The sequence below is a fragment of the Monodelphis domestica genome, chromosome 1 (assembly GCF_027887165.1).
Source record: "Monodelphis domestica isolate mMonDom1 chromosome 1, mMonDom1.pri, whole genome shotgun sequence".
NCBI lineage: Eukaryota > Metazoa > Chordata > Mammalia > Didelphimorphia > Didelphidae > Monodelphis > Monodelphis domestica.
The window spans coordinates 564,250,724-564,268,856 of NC_077227.1; positions in this window are offsets into that span (position 1 = coordinate 564,250,724).

Here is an 18,133-nt window from a genome sequence, read left to right on the forward strand (position 1 = left end):
TCTCTGAGTGTATTCAGGATTTTTATTCACTTTGGGTGCTTTTGGCTTCCAACTTTGAGAGAGAATAACTTTATGCTCCTCCTCTTGGCAGGAATTCAAGTTTTTCTTGGAGAATGTTGGAGGGAGAAGAGTCTAGAGATATCTATTCTGCCTTCCTTTGAGTCATGAAGATAGGAAGTAGTTATGAAGGAAGGCCCATTATATGTGCATGATTACATATTTATATATGTATATATATACATTTATAAACTTATATATGCAAACAATCATATGTAGGCAAATGAGAGAAAATCAACAATTTCTGCAATATGTACTTATATCCACAAATGGATAGATTTTTATAGAATCATGCATATATACATCAGGAGAGGGCTTTAACAAATGAAACTCATGCATTTGGCCAAAAGGCATTGGGAATCCAGGAAGTCATGCCTACCTAAAGGCTCTCTTTCAATAAGGTATTTCTCCTCATTCATTAATCAAAGTGAAACTAGATAATTTGAAAAATGCAAAAACAGAGATAAAAGTATTAGTAATCATTGGTTTCAAGCAAAATATAAGAAAAAAGACATGCTCATTAAAATTAGTCATTGTCATGGAGGTGATAAAGGAAAAGGACTAAGTCAAAGAATAATTCTTTACAGATATTGTACCACAGATCCTATCATTTATAGAAAACATTGTTCTGGTTGCTTCAAACCTGAGAAAATAGCAGAGCCTCATACCATTAGTCAAAAAAGTTCAGTCACCATGCAAATAAGAAAAATGGAGGTGCTAAGAATATGTATTTTACCTATTTCATTATTATGAAACTAGAGACAATGGCTTCCCTTGTTTTATGATATCTGTCCCTACATTAAAATTTAGGTCAGGATGTTCCTATGTGGTATTTTCAGAACACAGCAAATGGGAAGTTGGAGTTGCAAATGAAAATGGACAGTGCCTTCCCTTATATTCTATTGATAGCACCAGCATATTCTTATATTCTCTCTTTCTAAAGAGTCTATTCTATGGAAAGAGATTCTCTGTCTGTCTGTCTGTCTGTCTGTCTGATATATAGAGGTATAGATTTAGGTATAGATATAGATATAACAATACATATGGTGTTTTGAGGGTACATCTAGCCTCACCCTTCATGTCAATGTTTCAGATCAACAAAGTGTTTGCTCTGGGCTAGGCTGTGCTGGAGTTGGGAGGGGAGAGGAGAAGATATGGTCTTCACATCAATGACCTCATGACAGGGTAAAAGAGAGAAAGAGAGAGAGAGAGAGAGATACAGAGAGAGAGAGAGAGAGACAGAGACAGAGAGAGACAGAGAGAGAGACAGAGAGAGACAGAGAGAAAGACAGAGAGACAGAGACAGAGAGAGACAGAAAGACAGAGACAGAGAGAGAGAGAGAGACAGAGAGAGACAAAGAGAGAGAGAGAGAGAGAGAGAGAGAGAGAGAGAGAGAGAGAGAGAGAGAGAGAGAGAGAACACTTCTTTCTCTATATTTCAGTTTTTTCACACGTACAAGGAGGGAAGGAACCAAGCATTTGGATGCTTACTATGTGTGCTAAAAAGCACTTTCTTTTCACCACAATCCTGAGACAAGTGCTCAGTTGGTTTAGATATCCTCAAATATCCTTTCCAGCTTTAATATGATGATACTATGGAAGGTATCTTAGAAATCATTGTCATTCTTAAGATAAAAAATGTCAAAGGCTTTGCAAAACTTTGAGCACTATATATATGAACATTATCATTATTAGAATTATTTTAGTAGAATTCCCTTACTTTTTCATTGAAGAAAATTATTTTCAGTGATTAATTCATTAATAAGTATTTTCACATATATATATATATAAATATGTGAGTATATCAGTTAATAAACATTAAGTGTGTACTACATACCATATACTATAAATCACTGACAATGATGTTCATCCTTCATTTTCTTTCTTTAAACTGGTACCTTCTTTCTTAGAATCAATACAGTGTATTATTTCCAAGTAGAAGAGTGATAAGGGCTAGGCAATAGAATTTAAGGGATTTACCAAGGGTCACAAAGCTAGGAAGTATCTATGGTTAGATTGGAACCCAAGACTCCCCCCATCTATAAACCTGGCTTGCAATCTACTGAGCCACCTAGCAGTCCCTTGTCCTTAATTTTCAAAGATGATAATTGACATAATGGACTGACATCTTGACTTGGATTTAATTGAGGCAAAGTTGCACAAAATTGTCAGCTTCAGTCTCTCTTCCAACATTATTGAAGTCCAGTGGCAAGACAAACATGAAGATACTGGTGATGGTTCTGGATGTAGTTGATGACTTCGGCTTCTTTGATGTCAAACCAAGCCCTAAACGCTCCACAGTGCCTGCTTTCATTGCTTTCATGGCTATTGGCAAACACTGCTATCATTCACTCCTTTCTCCAGGGGAGGTCTTCACATATCTGGGGTAGACACACCACTAGTCACTAGTCACTAATGGGTTTGAAGCCTCTGGGTAATCCTCAGCAGTGGTTTGCCAGGGTACAACCACTTTACATACTGTACCTTTTTGGAAACACAGGCGAGAGCTGGGTGGCTGGTGGAGCCCAAATGACAAAAGCAGTACAGAGAGGACTTCCGGGAAATCATGGCTGCAATCTAGACGCGGCACGCTTCCTCTCCCCAGCACCGAACGAAATAGACTACATCAAAGGAGCATAAAATCACCTTTGGAGGAACAGAAGGACTCCCCAGTACCCCACAGAGGCAAAGGTACGTGGGGCTTGAACATTTCCACACTAAAATAAGAAGGAAAAGCTTGCACAGAAAAGTGAACTGAGCCGCCCTTCCCCCACCCCACCTCCCCCACTAAACCAGAGTGAGCTACCTGAGCGCTCACCGGGACAGCGAGTGAGTGGGGAGCGTCTCTGTCTGGGGGGGCACTCCAGGGTCCTTGGGATCTGGGGACTGCCAGGAAAAAACGTCTCAGGGCGCTTTCACTGGAGAAGCCAGCCGACTTCGGGCAGGCTGCGCTGAACAAAGCGCGCTGATTATCTGGGCGGAGCTGAATACCTGGGCTCGGAGGCTGGGAAGAACTAGTCTGAAGCAACCTAAATTCACAGAAAAACCGCTCTTATAACCCAGACCCCAGACCAAAACGGAAAGGGAAATAAAACCACCAAAGGGATGGCTCACATGGCCCAAAATCAAGCCTCCAGGAAGAAAGGGAAAAAAGTGACTATTGAAAACTTTTATGGTGGAAGTACCCAAGGAAAAGAGGAGAATGAGGAGGAAATCCAAAAAAATTCAGAACACGCCTCCCAAAATGGAAACTATCAACAAGCTCTGGAAGATCTCAAACTGGAACTTATCCAAAAGATGGAAACCTTCTGGAAAGAAAAATGGGAGAAAGAGATCAGCTGTCTGACAGATAAGACTGCTCAATTGGAAAAAGAACTCGAAGCATCCAATAGAAGGGCAGACAAGGCTGAAAAGCAAATCCAGTCCCTAATGACCAGAATCAAGCACCTCGAAGAAAGTGAGATGATAAAACAGCAAGAATCAATAAAGCAAACCCAAATAATTAACGAATTGGAAGAAAACAGAAAATATCTCACTGAGAAGGTCACGGACCTGGAGAACAGAGGAAGATGAGAAAATCTCCGTATCATCGGTCTCCCAGAAAAACCAGAGGTAAACAACAAATTGGATTTTATTCTAGAGGAGATTATAAAAGAAAATTGCCCCCACGTTCTGGAGCAAGGGGGCAAAATAGAAATAGAAAGGATTCATAGAACACCTTCTATACTAAATCCCCAAAAGACAACGCCCAGGAATGTAATTGCCAAATTCAAGAGCTTCCAAGTAAAGGAGAAAATCCTACAAGAAGCCAAGAAGAAGAGCTTCAGATATAAGGGGGCTCCCATAAGGATCACACACGACTTAGCGGCTAATACACTAAGAGACCGCAAAGCATGGAACACGATATTTAGAAAGGCAAGAGAGCTGGGTCTCCAACCAAGAATCAACTACCCAGCAAAACTGACTATATACTTCCAGGGGAAAGTATGGGCATTCAACAAAATAGAAGATTTCCAAGCATTTGCTAAGAAAAGACCAGAGCTCTGTGGAAAGTTCAATATCCAAGCACAGAAAGCAAGAGAAACATGAAAAGGTAAATATGAAAGAAAGGGAAAAGGAGATAAATCTTATCTTTCTCTTTAAGTCAAACTCCCTTCTATAAGGACTACATTTACATCTAATTATATATATTAATATGTGGGGAAAATGTTTTGTGTAACTCTTATAAATTGTATCATCATAAGAGTAGTTAGAAGAAACATGCATAGGGAAAGATTGGGGAATTAAGAAGATTTGGGGAAAGTTGGGGCAAAAAAGGAAAAGGGAGGGGGGAACTGTGATAATACTAAGATTAACTTCAAGAAATAGGGGGGGAATCAATAGAATAAACTTTCCCATATAAAGATACACATGGGAAGGGGAGGGGAAGAACTCTCATATGAGAAGGAGAGGAAGAGAGCATGAAGTGGAATTACTTAAACCTTACTCTCAGTGAAATCAAATCTGAGAGGGAAGAACATCTAGATCCAGTGGGATCCTGAATTCTATCTTATCCATTAGGGCAAGAAAGAAAATTAAGGAGGGGGAGGGGGGAGGGAGTACAAAAAGGGAGGGAAGGAGAGGGGGGAGGGGAAGGGAGCATAAAAAGGGAGGGGCTAGAAAGGGAAGCATCTCAAGGGAGGGGACTAGGGGGACTGACCTAAAGTAAATCACTGGTTCAAAAGGAGAAAGCTAAAGAAGAAAGGTCAAAACTAGGGGAAGACATCAAAATGCCAGCGAATCCACAAATAACAATCATAACTTTGAACGTGAATGGGATGAACTCACCCATAAAACGCAGACAAATAGCAGATTGGATTAGAACAAAAAACCCTACCATATGTTGTCTTCAAGAAACACATATGAGACGGGTTGACACTCACAAGGTTAGAATTAAAGGTTGGAGTAAGACCTTTTGGGCCTCAACCGATAGAAAGAAGGCAGGAGTTGCAATCATGATATCTGACAAAGCCAAAGTACAAATAGACCTGATCAAAAGGGACAGGGAAGGTAAATATATTCTGCTAAAAGGAAATATAGACAATGAGGAAATATTACTAATCAACATGTATGCACCAAATGGTATAGCATCCAAATTTTTAATAGAGAAACTAGGAGAATTGAAGGAGGAATTAGACAGTAAAACCATATTAGTGGGAGACTTGAACCAACCACTATCAAATTTAGATAAATCAAATCAAAAAATAAATAAGAAAGAGGTAAAAGAGGTGAATGAAATCTTAGAAAAATTAGAATTAATAGACATATGGAGAAAAATAAATAGGGACAAAAAAGAATACACCTTCTTTTCAGCACCACATGGCACATTCACAAAAATAGATCATACACTAGGTCATAGAAACATGGCACTTAAATGCAGAAAAGCAGAAATATTAACTGCAGCCTTTTCAGATCACAAGGCAATTAAAATATTGATCGGCAAGGGTACATGGAGACCCAAATCAAAAATTAATTGGAAATTAAATAACATGATACTCCAAAATCGGATAGTTAGAGAAGAAATCATAGAAACAATTAACAATTTCGTTGAAGAAAATGACAACGGCGAAACATCCTTTCAAACCTTATGGGATGCAGCGAAGGCAGTACTTAGAGGAAAATTCATATCCCTGAGTGCATATATTAACAAACTAGGGAGGACAGAGACCAAGGAATTGGAAATGCAAATAAAAAACTTGAGAATGAACAAATTAAAAACCCCCAGAAGAAAACCATACTAGAGATCCTAAAAATTAAGGGAAAAATTAATAAAATAGAAAGTGACAGAACTATTGAGCTAATAAACAAGACTAGAAGCTGGTACTTTGAAAAAACAGACAAAATAGACAAAGTACTGGTTAATTTAATTAAAAAAAGGAAAGAAGAAAGGCAAATTAATAGCATCAAGGATGAAAAGGGGGATCTCACCTCAAATGAAGAGGAAATTAAGGCAATCATTAAAAACTACTTTGCCCAACTATATGGCAATAAATATACCAACCTAGGTGATATGGATGAATATTTACAAAAATATAAATTGCCTAGACTAACAGAAGAAGAAATAGTTTTCTTAAATAATCCCATATCAGAAATTGAAATCCATCAAGCCATCAAAGAACTGCCTAAGAAAAAATCCCCAGGGCCTGAAAGATTCACCAGTGAATTCTATCAAACATTCAGAGAACAGTTAACCCCAATATCACACAAACTATTTGACATAATAAGCAAAGAGGGAGTCCTACCAAACTCCTTTTATGACACAAGCATGGTACTAATTCCAAAGCCAGGCAGGCCAAAAACAGAGAAAGAAAACTATAGGCCAATCTCCCTAATGAATATAGATGCAAAAATCTTAAATAGGATACTAGCAAAAAGACTCCAGCAAGTGATTAGAAGGGTCATCCACCATGATCAAGTAGGATTTATACCAGGGATGCAGGGCTGGTTCAACATTAGGAAAACTATCCACATAATTGACCACATCAACAAGCAAACCAACAAGAATCACATGATTATCTCAATAGATGCAGAAAAAGTCTTCAATAAAATACAACACCCATTCCTACTAAAAACACTAGAAAGCATAGGAATAGAAGGGTCATTCCTAAAAATAATAAACAGTATATATCTAAAACCATCAGCTAATATCATCTGCAATGGGGATAAACTAAATCCATTCCCATTAAGATCAGGAGTGAAACAAGGATGCCCATTATCACCTCTATTATTTGACATTGTATTAGAAACACTAGCAGTAGCAATTAGAGAAGAAAAAGAAATTGAAGGCATCAAAATAGGCAAGGAGGAGACCAAATTATCACTCTTTGCAGATGACATGATGGTCTACTTAAAGAATCCTAGAAACTCAACCAAAAAGCTAATTGAAATAATCAACAACTTTAGCAAAGTTGCAGGATACAAAATAAACCCACATAAGTCATCAGCATTTCTATATAATTCCAACACAGCTCAGCAGCAAGAACTAGAAAGAGAAATCCCATTCAAAATTACCCAAGACAAAATAAAATACTTAGGAATCTATCTCCCGAGACAAACACAGGATCTATATGAACACAACTACAAAACACTTTCCACACAATTAAAACTAGACTTGAACAATTGGAAGAACATTAACTGCTCATGGGTAGGACGAGCCAATATAATAAAAATGACCATCCTACCCAAACTCATCTATCTATTTAGTGCCATACCCATGGAACTTCCAAAAATTTTTTTTACTGATTTAGAAAAAAACATAACAAAGTTCATTTGGAAGAACAAAAGATCAAGGATATCCAGGGAATTAATGAAAAAAAACACAAAGGAAGGGGGTCTTGCAGTCCCAGATCTCAGACTATATTATAAAGCAGCGGTCATCAAAACAATTTGGTACTGGCTAAGAGACAGAAAGGAGGATCAGTGGAATAGACTGGGGGCAAGCAACCTCAGCAAGACAGTATATGACAAACCCAAAGATCCCAGCTTTTGGGACAAAAATCCACTATTTCACAAAAACTGTTGGGAAAATTGGAGGACAGTGTGGGAAAGATTAGGTTTAGATCAACACCTCACACCCTACACCAAGATAAATTCAAAATGGATGAATGACTTGAACATAAAGAAGGAAACTATAAGAAAATTAGGCGAACACAGAATAGTATACATGTCAGACCTTTGGGAAGGGAAATACTTCAAAACCAAGCAAGAATTAGAAAGAATTACAAAATGCAAAATAAATAATCTGGATTACATCAAATTAAAAAGTTTTTGTACAAACAAAACCAATGTAACCAAAATCAGAAGGGTAGCAACAAATTGGGAAACAATCTTCATAAAAACCTCTGACAAGGGTTTAATTACTAAAATTTATAAAGAACTAAATCAATTGTACAAAAAATCAAGCCATTCTCCAATTGACAAATGGGCAAGGGACATGAACAGGCAATTCTCAGCCAAAGAAATCAAAACTATTAATAAGCACATGAAAAAGTGCTCTACATCTCTTATAATCAGAGAGATGCAAATCAAAACAACTCTGAGGTATCATCTCACACCTAGCAGATTGGCTAACATGACAGCTATGCAAAGTAATGAATGCTGGAGGGGATGTGGCAAAGTGGGGACATTGATTCATTGCTGGTGGAGTTGTGAATTGATCCAACCATTCTCGAGGGCAATTTGGAACTATGTCCAAAGGGCGATAAAAGACTGTCTGCCCTTTGATCCAGCCATAGCACTGCTGGGCTTGTACCCCAAAGAGATAATGGACAAAAAGACTTGTACAAAAATATTCATAGCTGCGCTCTTTGTGGTGGCCAAAAATTGGAAAATGAGGGGATGCCCCTCAATTGGGGAATGGCTGAATAAATTGTGGTATATGTTGGTGATGGAATACTATTGTGCTAAAAGGAATAATAAAGTGGAGAAGTTCCATGGAGACTGGAACAACCTCCAGGAAGTAATGCAGAGCGAGAGGAGCAGAACCAGGAAAACATTGTACACAGAGACTGATACATTGTGGTACAATCGAAGGTGATGGACTTCTCCATTAGTATCAATGCAATCCCTGAACAATCTGCAGGGATCTAAAAAAAAAATACTACCCACAAGCAGAGGATAAACTGTGGGAGTAAAAACACCGCTGAAAAGCAACTGCTTGACTACAGGGTTGGAGGAGATAAGACTGAGGAGAGACTCTAAATGAACACTATAATGCAAACTCCAACAACAGGGAAATGGGTTCGAGTCAAGAACACATGTGATAACCAGTGGAATCATGCGTCGGCTATGGGAGAGGGAAAGTCGGGGGGGGGGGGAGGGGAGGGGAGGAAAAGAAAACAATCTTTGTTTCCAGTGAATAATGTATGAAAACGACCAAATAAAATAATATTAAAAAAAAAAAAGAAAAAGAAAAAAAAAGCAGTACAGAGAAAGGCAGCTAAGTGGCACAGTGGATAGCTTGTCAGTCCCAGAGTCAAGGACATTTATCAAACCCATTCTCTGACTCTTGCTAGCTGTGTGACCCTGGGCAAATCATCCTGTTTGCCTCATTTCTTCATCTAGGAAATGAGCTGGAGAAGGTACTAAAAAACCATTCCAGTAACTTGCCAAGAAAATATAAAATAGAATCAAGAAAAGCATTCACAATAACAACATAAAAGAAGATAGTTTAGGACAGAGGCCTGGGGGAGATCCACCATTAATAGATATTGAAAATTATGTTAACTCAGTGACCCATTGTTGTTCCCACTGGGGAAATATAAAGAGTTAAAAGGCAATCACTGCACTGAAGAGCTCACAATGTAATGAGGGAGACAACAAGCAAACAAATGCACAAACACCCCATATACAGGATAAATAGGAATAATTAAGAGAAAGTGAAAAAAAAAAACAGAATAAAGAGGAGTTAGGGGAAAGCTCCCTATAGAAGATGGGATTTTAGCTAGGTCATAATGAATATGAATATTGCTAGCATAGGGAAAAGCAGAGAAAATGCACAGAAGCAAGAGGTGGAATGTCTTGTTTGGGGAATAGCAAGGAGAGTGGTTTCTCTGGACTGAATAGCTTAAGGCAGGGTTGGTAAACCTTTTCCCAGTTCGAGAGCCCAGAGAATAAATTCAAGCTATCTGTGAGTCCCCATTACCAGAGAGATTTGAGGGAGAAAGTGGTTACTTTGGGTAGCTGGACAGAGGGTGCAAAAATGTCCTGGGGTGGCAGAAGAGGGGAACCAAGCAGCTCTCCAGTGCTGGCTATGCTCAGGTGCCATGGATTCGCCAATGAGGATGTAAGGTGTAAGGATTTTTAATTTTTTTATATGATACAATTTTAACAGTAATTTTCTGATATTTTGTCACCTGTGTTTTTCCCTCCATTTGAACCTTTCCAATATGGCTGGTAATATGATATAGGTTATATGTGCATTATCATGCAACATATATTTCCATATTCATCATGGTAAAAAAGACACATTTCTTACACTAGAAGAAAAATAATGGAGGAAATAGAGTGAAGAATGGTATGCTTCACTCTGTATTCAGAATCTATCAGTTGCTTCTGTGGCAGTAGATAACATTTTTCATCATTATCCCTTAGAGTAATTTTTCTGGATCCCTAAATTGCTGATAATAGTTAATTCATTCACAATTCCTCATCATACATTATTGCTTTTACTATGTATAATGTCTCTTGGTTCTACTCACTTCATTTCGCATTACTTTATATCGGACATTCCAGGTTTTTTGTGATCATCTTTTTCATCATTTGTTATATCACAATGATATTTATTCCCATTACAATTGTATAATACAACTTGTTTAGCTGTTCCCCAATCGAGGGCCAGTCCTTTTGGTTTCTACTTCTTTTCCATTATAGAAAGAGCTTCTAAACATATTTTTGTACAGGAATTATTTTTCCTCTATCTTTGATATCTTTGGGATACATACCTAGTAGTATTGTTGTTAGGTCATAGAGTATGCAGCTTTATTGCCTTTTTAACTTCAAGGAGGTCTAGGAAGACTGGAAAAGTAGGAGGGTATTGGCTAACAAAAAGCTTTATATATGAAACAGCATTTTGAATTTGAATCAGGAGGTAATAGGGAGCCACTGTAGTATATCGAGTAATGAGGTGTCATTGACAATGTTTGGATTTTCCTTTTAGGGAAAATCACTTTGGAGACTGAGGATGGATTGAAGTGGGTAGCTGTGGCAGTCAGACCTACCAGTAGGAAACTTACACAGTCCAGGTTTGAGTTGATAAGTCCTCCACTAAAATGGTGAAAGTGTTAAAAGAGAAAAGGGGATTTATTTGGAATGTTTCAAAAGTTAAATCAAGAAGTTTTGGCAAATAATTGGCTATGAGGGACTTAGAGTCAATGATTCATCAAGAATGAGTCCCAGGACTTCCGGTTAAGATGGCGGCTTAGAGAAAGCTGAAGTTCAGATCTCCGGAAAACCCTTCCCGACCGATCTCAAACTAGAAGCTCCTAAGGCGCCGAAATTCAAAACGATCAACAGCACAGACCCTGGGAACCCTCCTCCTGGACCTGGACCCGGTTCAAAAGGTACGGCTCCCCTTAAAAGCCAGAACCCGAGATCCCTCGGACCTCAGGGGTAGGAGCGCAGAGTCCAAGGCTCCCGGAAGCGGCAGCCGCGCCGGGCTCAGAGAGCAGGGTCTGAGGAACAACAACCCTCAGGGTCTTCTACCCAAGTCCCAGTCCGGGTGAAAGTTACTGCCTGGGGCTTCCGCTGCAAAGAGCTGGTCGGTCCGGGTGAAAGTTACTGCCTGGGGCCTCCGCTGCAAAGAGCTGGTCGGTCCGGGTGAAAGTTACTGCCTGGGGCCTCCGCTGCAGAGAGCTGGTCAAAACAACAGCAACCCTCAGAGCGGGCAAGACAGCCTCACGGGCTGGATCCTGCTATCCAAGTCTCAGTGAAAGTCTGTGCTCTCGGAGCTTGGGGAAGCGGCAGCCCATCCCCCCGCAGGCCGACGAAACAGCCTCACGGCCAGGGATTCTGAAGGCAACTTCCGGAAATCGAGCCAGGGGGAGAGTGTGGCCTCGTGGTCCGACCCTTCCATTCCAGTTCCAGTGAGGCATATTCAGTTTAACCCAGGGAACGCTCATAGAACCAACATCTGCCCAGGACTAAAGCCTCTGATCACCAGACAAAGACAAGAAAAGCCAATCCTCCACGTTCAGAGATGACAAACTCCACAGAAGCACAGAAGCCCCAAAATACCAAGAAAAATAAGAAGAAAGGGGCGACTCTGGACACATTCTATGGAGCCAAAATACAAAATACAGAGCAGATAGAAGAAGATATACAAGAAAATTCTCCAAAATCTTCCAAAGGAAATAGAAACTCTCCACAAACCCATGAAGAATTTGAATCAGAAAGGACCAAAAAGATGGAAGCCCTCTGGGAGGAAAAGTGGGAAATGATGCAAAAGAAATTCACGCATCTACAAAACCAGTTTGACCAAACTGTAAAAGAAAACCAGGCTTTAAAGCAAGAACTAATAAAGCAAAGCCAAAACACCAAGAAATTAGAAGAGAACATAAAATATCTCACCGACAAGGTGATAGATCTGGAAAACAGGGGGAGAAGAGAAAATTTAAGAATAATTGGACTCCCAGAAAAGCCAGAAATAAACACCAAACTGGACATGGTGATACAAGATATAATCAAAGAAAATTGCCCAGAGATTCTAGAACAAGGGGGCAATACAGCCACTGACAGAGCTCACAGAACACCTTCTACACTAAACCCCCAAAAGACAACTCCCAGGAATGTAATTGCCAAATTCCAAAGCTATCAAACAAAAGAAAAAATCCTACAGGAAGCCAGAAAAAGACAATTTAGATATAAAGGAATGCCAATCAGGGTCACACAAGACCTTGCAAGTTCTACGCTGAATGATCGTAAGGCATGGAACATGATCTTCAGAAAGGCAAGAGAGCTGGGTCTCCAACCAAGAATCAGCTACCCAGCAAAACTGACTATATACTTCCAAGGGAAAGTATGGGCATTCAACAAAATAGAAGACTTCCAACTTTTTGCAAAGAAAAGACCAGAGCTCTGTGGAAAGTTTGATACCGAAAATCAAAGAGCAAGGAATACCTGAAAAGGTAAATATTAAGGAAAGGGGAAAAATGTTATCTTCTTTTACTCAAACTCTCTTCTATAAGGACTACATTTATATCAACCTATGTATACTAATATGTGGGGAAAATGTAATGTATAAATAGGGGGTAAAGAAAGACCAAATAGAATAATGGTTCTCACACAAAGATTCACAGGGGAAGGGGAGGGGAAGAAAACTCCTATAAGAAGGAGAGGAAGAGAGGGGGGGGGTTTACTTAAACCTCAATCTCAGGGAAATCAACTCTGAGAGGGAAAAACATCCAGATCCATTGGGATCTTGAATTCTATCTTACCCAACAAGGGTGAGGAGAAGGGAAAACCAAGGGGGGGAGGGGGAGAGGGAGAACAAAAAGGGAGGGAAAGAGAGGGGGGAGGGGGAGGGAACAAAAAGGGAGGGACTAAAAAGGGAAACATCAAGGGAGGGGACAAGGGGGACTGATTCAAAGTAAATCACTGGACTAAAAGGTAGAGCCGAAGAAGAAAAGGTTAGAATTAGGGAAGGCAATCAAAATGCCAGGGAGTCCACAAATGACAATCATAACTTTGAACGTGAATGGGATGAACTCACCCATAAAATGTAGACGAATAGCAGAATGGATTAGAATCCAAAACCCTACCATATGTTGTCTTCAAGAAACACACATGAGGCGGGTTGACACCCACAAGGTCAGAATTAAAGGATGGAGTAAGACCTTCTGGGCCTCAACTGATAGAAAGAAGGCAGGAGTGGTAATCATGATATCTGATAAAGCCAATGCAAAAATAGACCTGATCAAAAGGGATAGGGAAGGTAATTATATTTTGTTAAAAGGGACTCTAGACAATGAGGAAATATCATTAATCAACATGTATGCACCAAATAATATAGCACCCAAATTTCTAATGGAGAAACTAGGAGAATTGAAGGAAGAAATAGACAATAAAACCATACTAGTGGGAGACTTAAACCAACCATTATCAAATTTAGATAAATCGAATCAAAAAATAAATAAGAAAGAGGTAAAAGAAGTGAATGAAATCTTAGAAAAATTAGAATTAATAGACATATGGAGAAAAATAAATAGGGATAAAAAGGAATACACCTTCTTCTCAGCACCACATGGCACATTCACAAAAATTGACCATACATTAGGTCACAGAAACATAGCACACAAATGCAAAAAAGCAGAAATAATGAATGCAGCCTTCTCAGATCACAAGGCAATAAAAATAATGATTAGTAATGGTACATGGAAAACCAAATCTAAAACCAATTGGAAATTAAACAATATGATACTCCAAAACCGTTTAGCTAAAGAAGAAATCATAGAAACAATTAATAATTTCATCAAGGAAAATGACAATGGCGAAACATCCTTTCAAACCTTTTGGGATGCAGCCAAAGCGGTAATCAGAGGCAAATTCATATCCCTGAAAGCTCATATTAACAAACAAGGGAGAGCAGAGATCAATCAATTGGAAATGCAATTGAAAAAACTCGAAAGCGATCAAATTAAAAACCCCCAGCAGAAAACCAAATTAGAAATCCTAAAAATTAAGGGAGAAATTAATAAAATCGAAAGTGATAGAACTATTGATTTAATAAATAAGACAAGAAGCTGGTACTTTGAAAAAACAAACAAAATAGACAAAGTACTGGTCAATCTAATTAAAAAAAGGAAGGAAGAAAAGCAAATTCACAGCATTAAAGATGAAAAGGGGGACAGCACCTCCAATGAGGAGGAAATTAAGGCAATCATTAGAAATTACTTTGCCCAATTATATGGCAATAAATACACCAATTTAGGAGAAATGGATGAATATATACAAAAATACAAACTGCCTAGACTAACAGAAGAGGAAATAGAATTCTTAAATAATCCCATATCAGAAATTGAAATCCATCAAGCCATCAAAGAACTTCCTAAGAAAAAATCCCCAGGGCCTGATGGATTCACCTGTGAATTCTATCAAACATTCAGAGAACAGTTAACCCCAATACTATACAAACTATTTGACATAATAAGCAAAGAGGGAGTTCTACCAAACTCCTTTTACGACACAAACATAGTACTGATTCCAAAACCAGGCAGGTCAAAAACAGAGAAAGAAAACTATAGACCAATCTCCCTAATGAATATAGATGCAAAAATTTTAAATAGGATACTAGCAAAAAGACTCCAGCAAGTGATCAGAAGGATCATTCACCATGATCAAGTAGGATTCATACCAGGGATGCAGGGCTGGTTCAACATTAGGAAAACCATCCACATAATTGACCACATCAACAAGCAAACTAGCAAGAACCACATGATTATCTCAATAGATGCAGAAAAAGCCTTTGATAAAATACAACACCCATTCCTATTAAAAACACTAGAAAGCATAGGAATAGAAGGGTCATTCCTAAAAATAATAAACAGTATATATCTAAAACCAACAGCTAATATCATCTGCAATGGGGATAAACTAGATGCATTCCCAATAAGATCAGGAGTGAAACAAGGATGCCCATTATCACCTCTACTATTTGACATTGTACTAGAAACACTAGCAGTAGCAATTAGAGAAGATAAAGAAATTGAAGGTATCAGAATAGGCAAGGAGGAGACCAAGTTATCACTCTTTGCGGATGACATGATGGTCTACTTAAAGAATCCTAGAGATTCAACCAAAAAGCTAATTGAAATAATCAACAACTTTAGCAAAGTTGCAGGATACAAAATAAACCCACATAAATCATCAGCTTTTCTATATATCTCCAACACAGCTCAGCAGCAAGAACTAGAAAGAGAAATCCCATTCAAAATCACCTTAGACAAAATAAAATACCTAGGAATCTATCTCCCAAGACAAACACAGGAACTATATGAACACAACTACAAAACACTCGCCACACAACTAAAACTAGACTTGAACAAATGGAAAAACATTAACTGCTCATGGATAGGACGAGCCAATATAATAAAAATGACCATCCTACCCAAACTTATTTATCTATTTAGTGCCATACCCATTGAACTACCAAAATACTTCTTCACTGATTTAGAAAAAACCATAACAAAGTTTATTTGGAAGAACAAAAGATCAAGGATATCCAGGGAAATAATGAAAAAAAAACACATATGATGGGGGCCTTGCAGTCCCAGACCTCAAACTATATTACAAAGCAGCAGTCATCAAAACAATTTGGTACTGGCTAAGAAACAGAAAGGAAGATCAGTGGAATAGACTGGGGGAAAACGACCTCAGCAAGACAGTATACGATAAACCCAAAGATCCCAACTTTTGGGACAAAAATCCACTATTCGATAAAAACTGCTGGGAAAATTGGAAGACAGTGTGGGAGAGACTAGGAATAGATCAACACCTCACACCCTACACCAAGATAAATTCAAAATGGGTGAGTGACTTAAACATAAAGAAGGAAACCATAAGTAAATTGGATAAACACAGAATAGTATACATGTCAGACCTTTGGGAGGGGAAAGGCTTTAAAACCAAGCAAGATATAGAAAGAATCACAAAATGTAAAATAAATAATTTTGACTACATCAAACTAAAAAGCTTTTGTACAAACAAAACCAATATAACTAAAATCAGAAGGGAAACAACAAATTGGGAAAAAATCTTCATAGAAACCTCTGACAAAGGTTTAATTACTCATATTTATAATGAGCTAAATCAATTGTACAAAAAATCAAGCCATTCTCCAATTGATAAATGGGCAAGGGAAATGGATAGGCAGTTCTCAGATAAAGAAATCAAAACTATTAACAAGCACATGAAGAAGTGTTCTACATCTCTTATAATCAGAGAGATGCAAATCAAAACAACTCTGAGGTATCACCTCACACCTAGCAGATTGGCTAACATAACAGCAAAGGAAAGTAATGAATGCTGGAGGGGATGTGGCAAAGTAGGGACATTAATTCATTGCTGGTGGAGTTGTGAACTGATCCAACCATTCTGGAGGGCAATTTGGAACTATGCCCAAAGGGCGACAAAAGAATATCTACCCTTTGACCCAGCCATAGCACTGCTGGGTCTGTACCCCAAAGAGATAATGGACACAAAGACTTGTACAAAAATATTCATAGCTGCGCTCTTTGTGGTGGCCCAAAACTGGAAAATGAAGGGATGCCCATCAATTGGGGAATGGCTGAACAAACTGTGGTATATGTTGGTGATGGAATACTATTGTGCTCAAAGGAATAATAAAGTGGAGAAGCTCCATGGAGACTGGAACAACCTCCAGGAAGTGATGCAGAGCGAGAGGAGCAGAACCAGGAGAACATTGTACACAGAGACTAATACACTGTGGTATAATCGAACGTAATGGACTTCTCCATTAGGGGCGGTGTAATGTCCCTGAACAACTTTCAGGGATCCAGGAGAAAAAAAACACCATTCATAAGCAAAGGATAAACTATGGGAGTGGAAACACCGAGAAAAAGCAACTGCCTGAATACAGAGGTTGAGGGGACATGACAGAGGATAGACTTTAAATGAACACTCTAATGCAAATACTATCAACAAAGCAATGGGTTCAAATCAAGAAAACATCTAATGCCCAGTGGACTTACGCGTCGGCTATGGGGGGTGGGGGGGAGGAAAAGAAAATGATCTATGTCTTTAACGAATAATGCTTGGAAATGATCAAATAAAATATATTTAAAAAAAAATAAATAAAAAAATAAAAAAAAAAAAAGAATGAGTCCCAGGTTATAAACTCAAGGAACTGGATAGATGATGGGTAAAAGTGCTCTTAACAGTAATAGGAAAGGGAAATGGGTTTATAAAGATGGATAATATATTTAATATGTGTGTATATATGTATCTGTATATTTATGCAAGTACATATTTATATATAAATACAAATATATATATATATATATAATTATAGTATTAGCATCAATTTACAGAAAAACAAACCAGTTCCAAGCGTATGAATTACCTGCAGAAACTAAAAATAAAACAAGCAAAAGACCAAAGTATCTGAAAAGAGAATTCATACAAAGTCTCCTGATATCAAATCCATAACTCTTTCCATACAACCATGCTATCCTTGATGGTAACTTACCTAATAGATTCTAAATCAATAATCAAAATATGTGAACATAGTTTACCATATAACTAAATGGAAGTGAGCCAGCAGCTTCAGAAGAACATAAAGAAATTGTGCTAGGCTATCATTCCATTCCCTACCTTTCTCCACTTCAGATTTCTATTACTATTGTTCCTTTCTAATAAGGACCTGCAGAGTAACTCATTTATGTCTAATAAAATCACAGAATTTCTGAATTGTTAAGGAATATAACAACTATTCAGTCAAATCCCTACCAAAAATAAAAGAATTTAGGAAAAAGCTGAAAAAGCTTCTCTCATATAAAAGAATATGTGTTTCTCCTCAGGATAA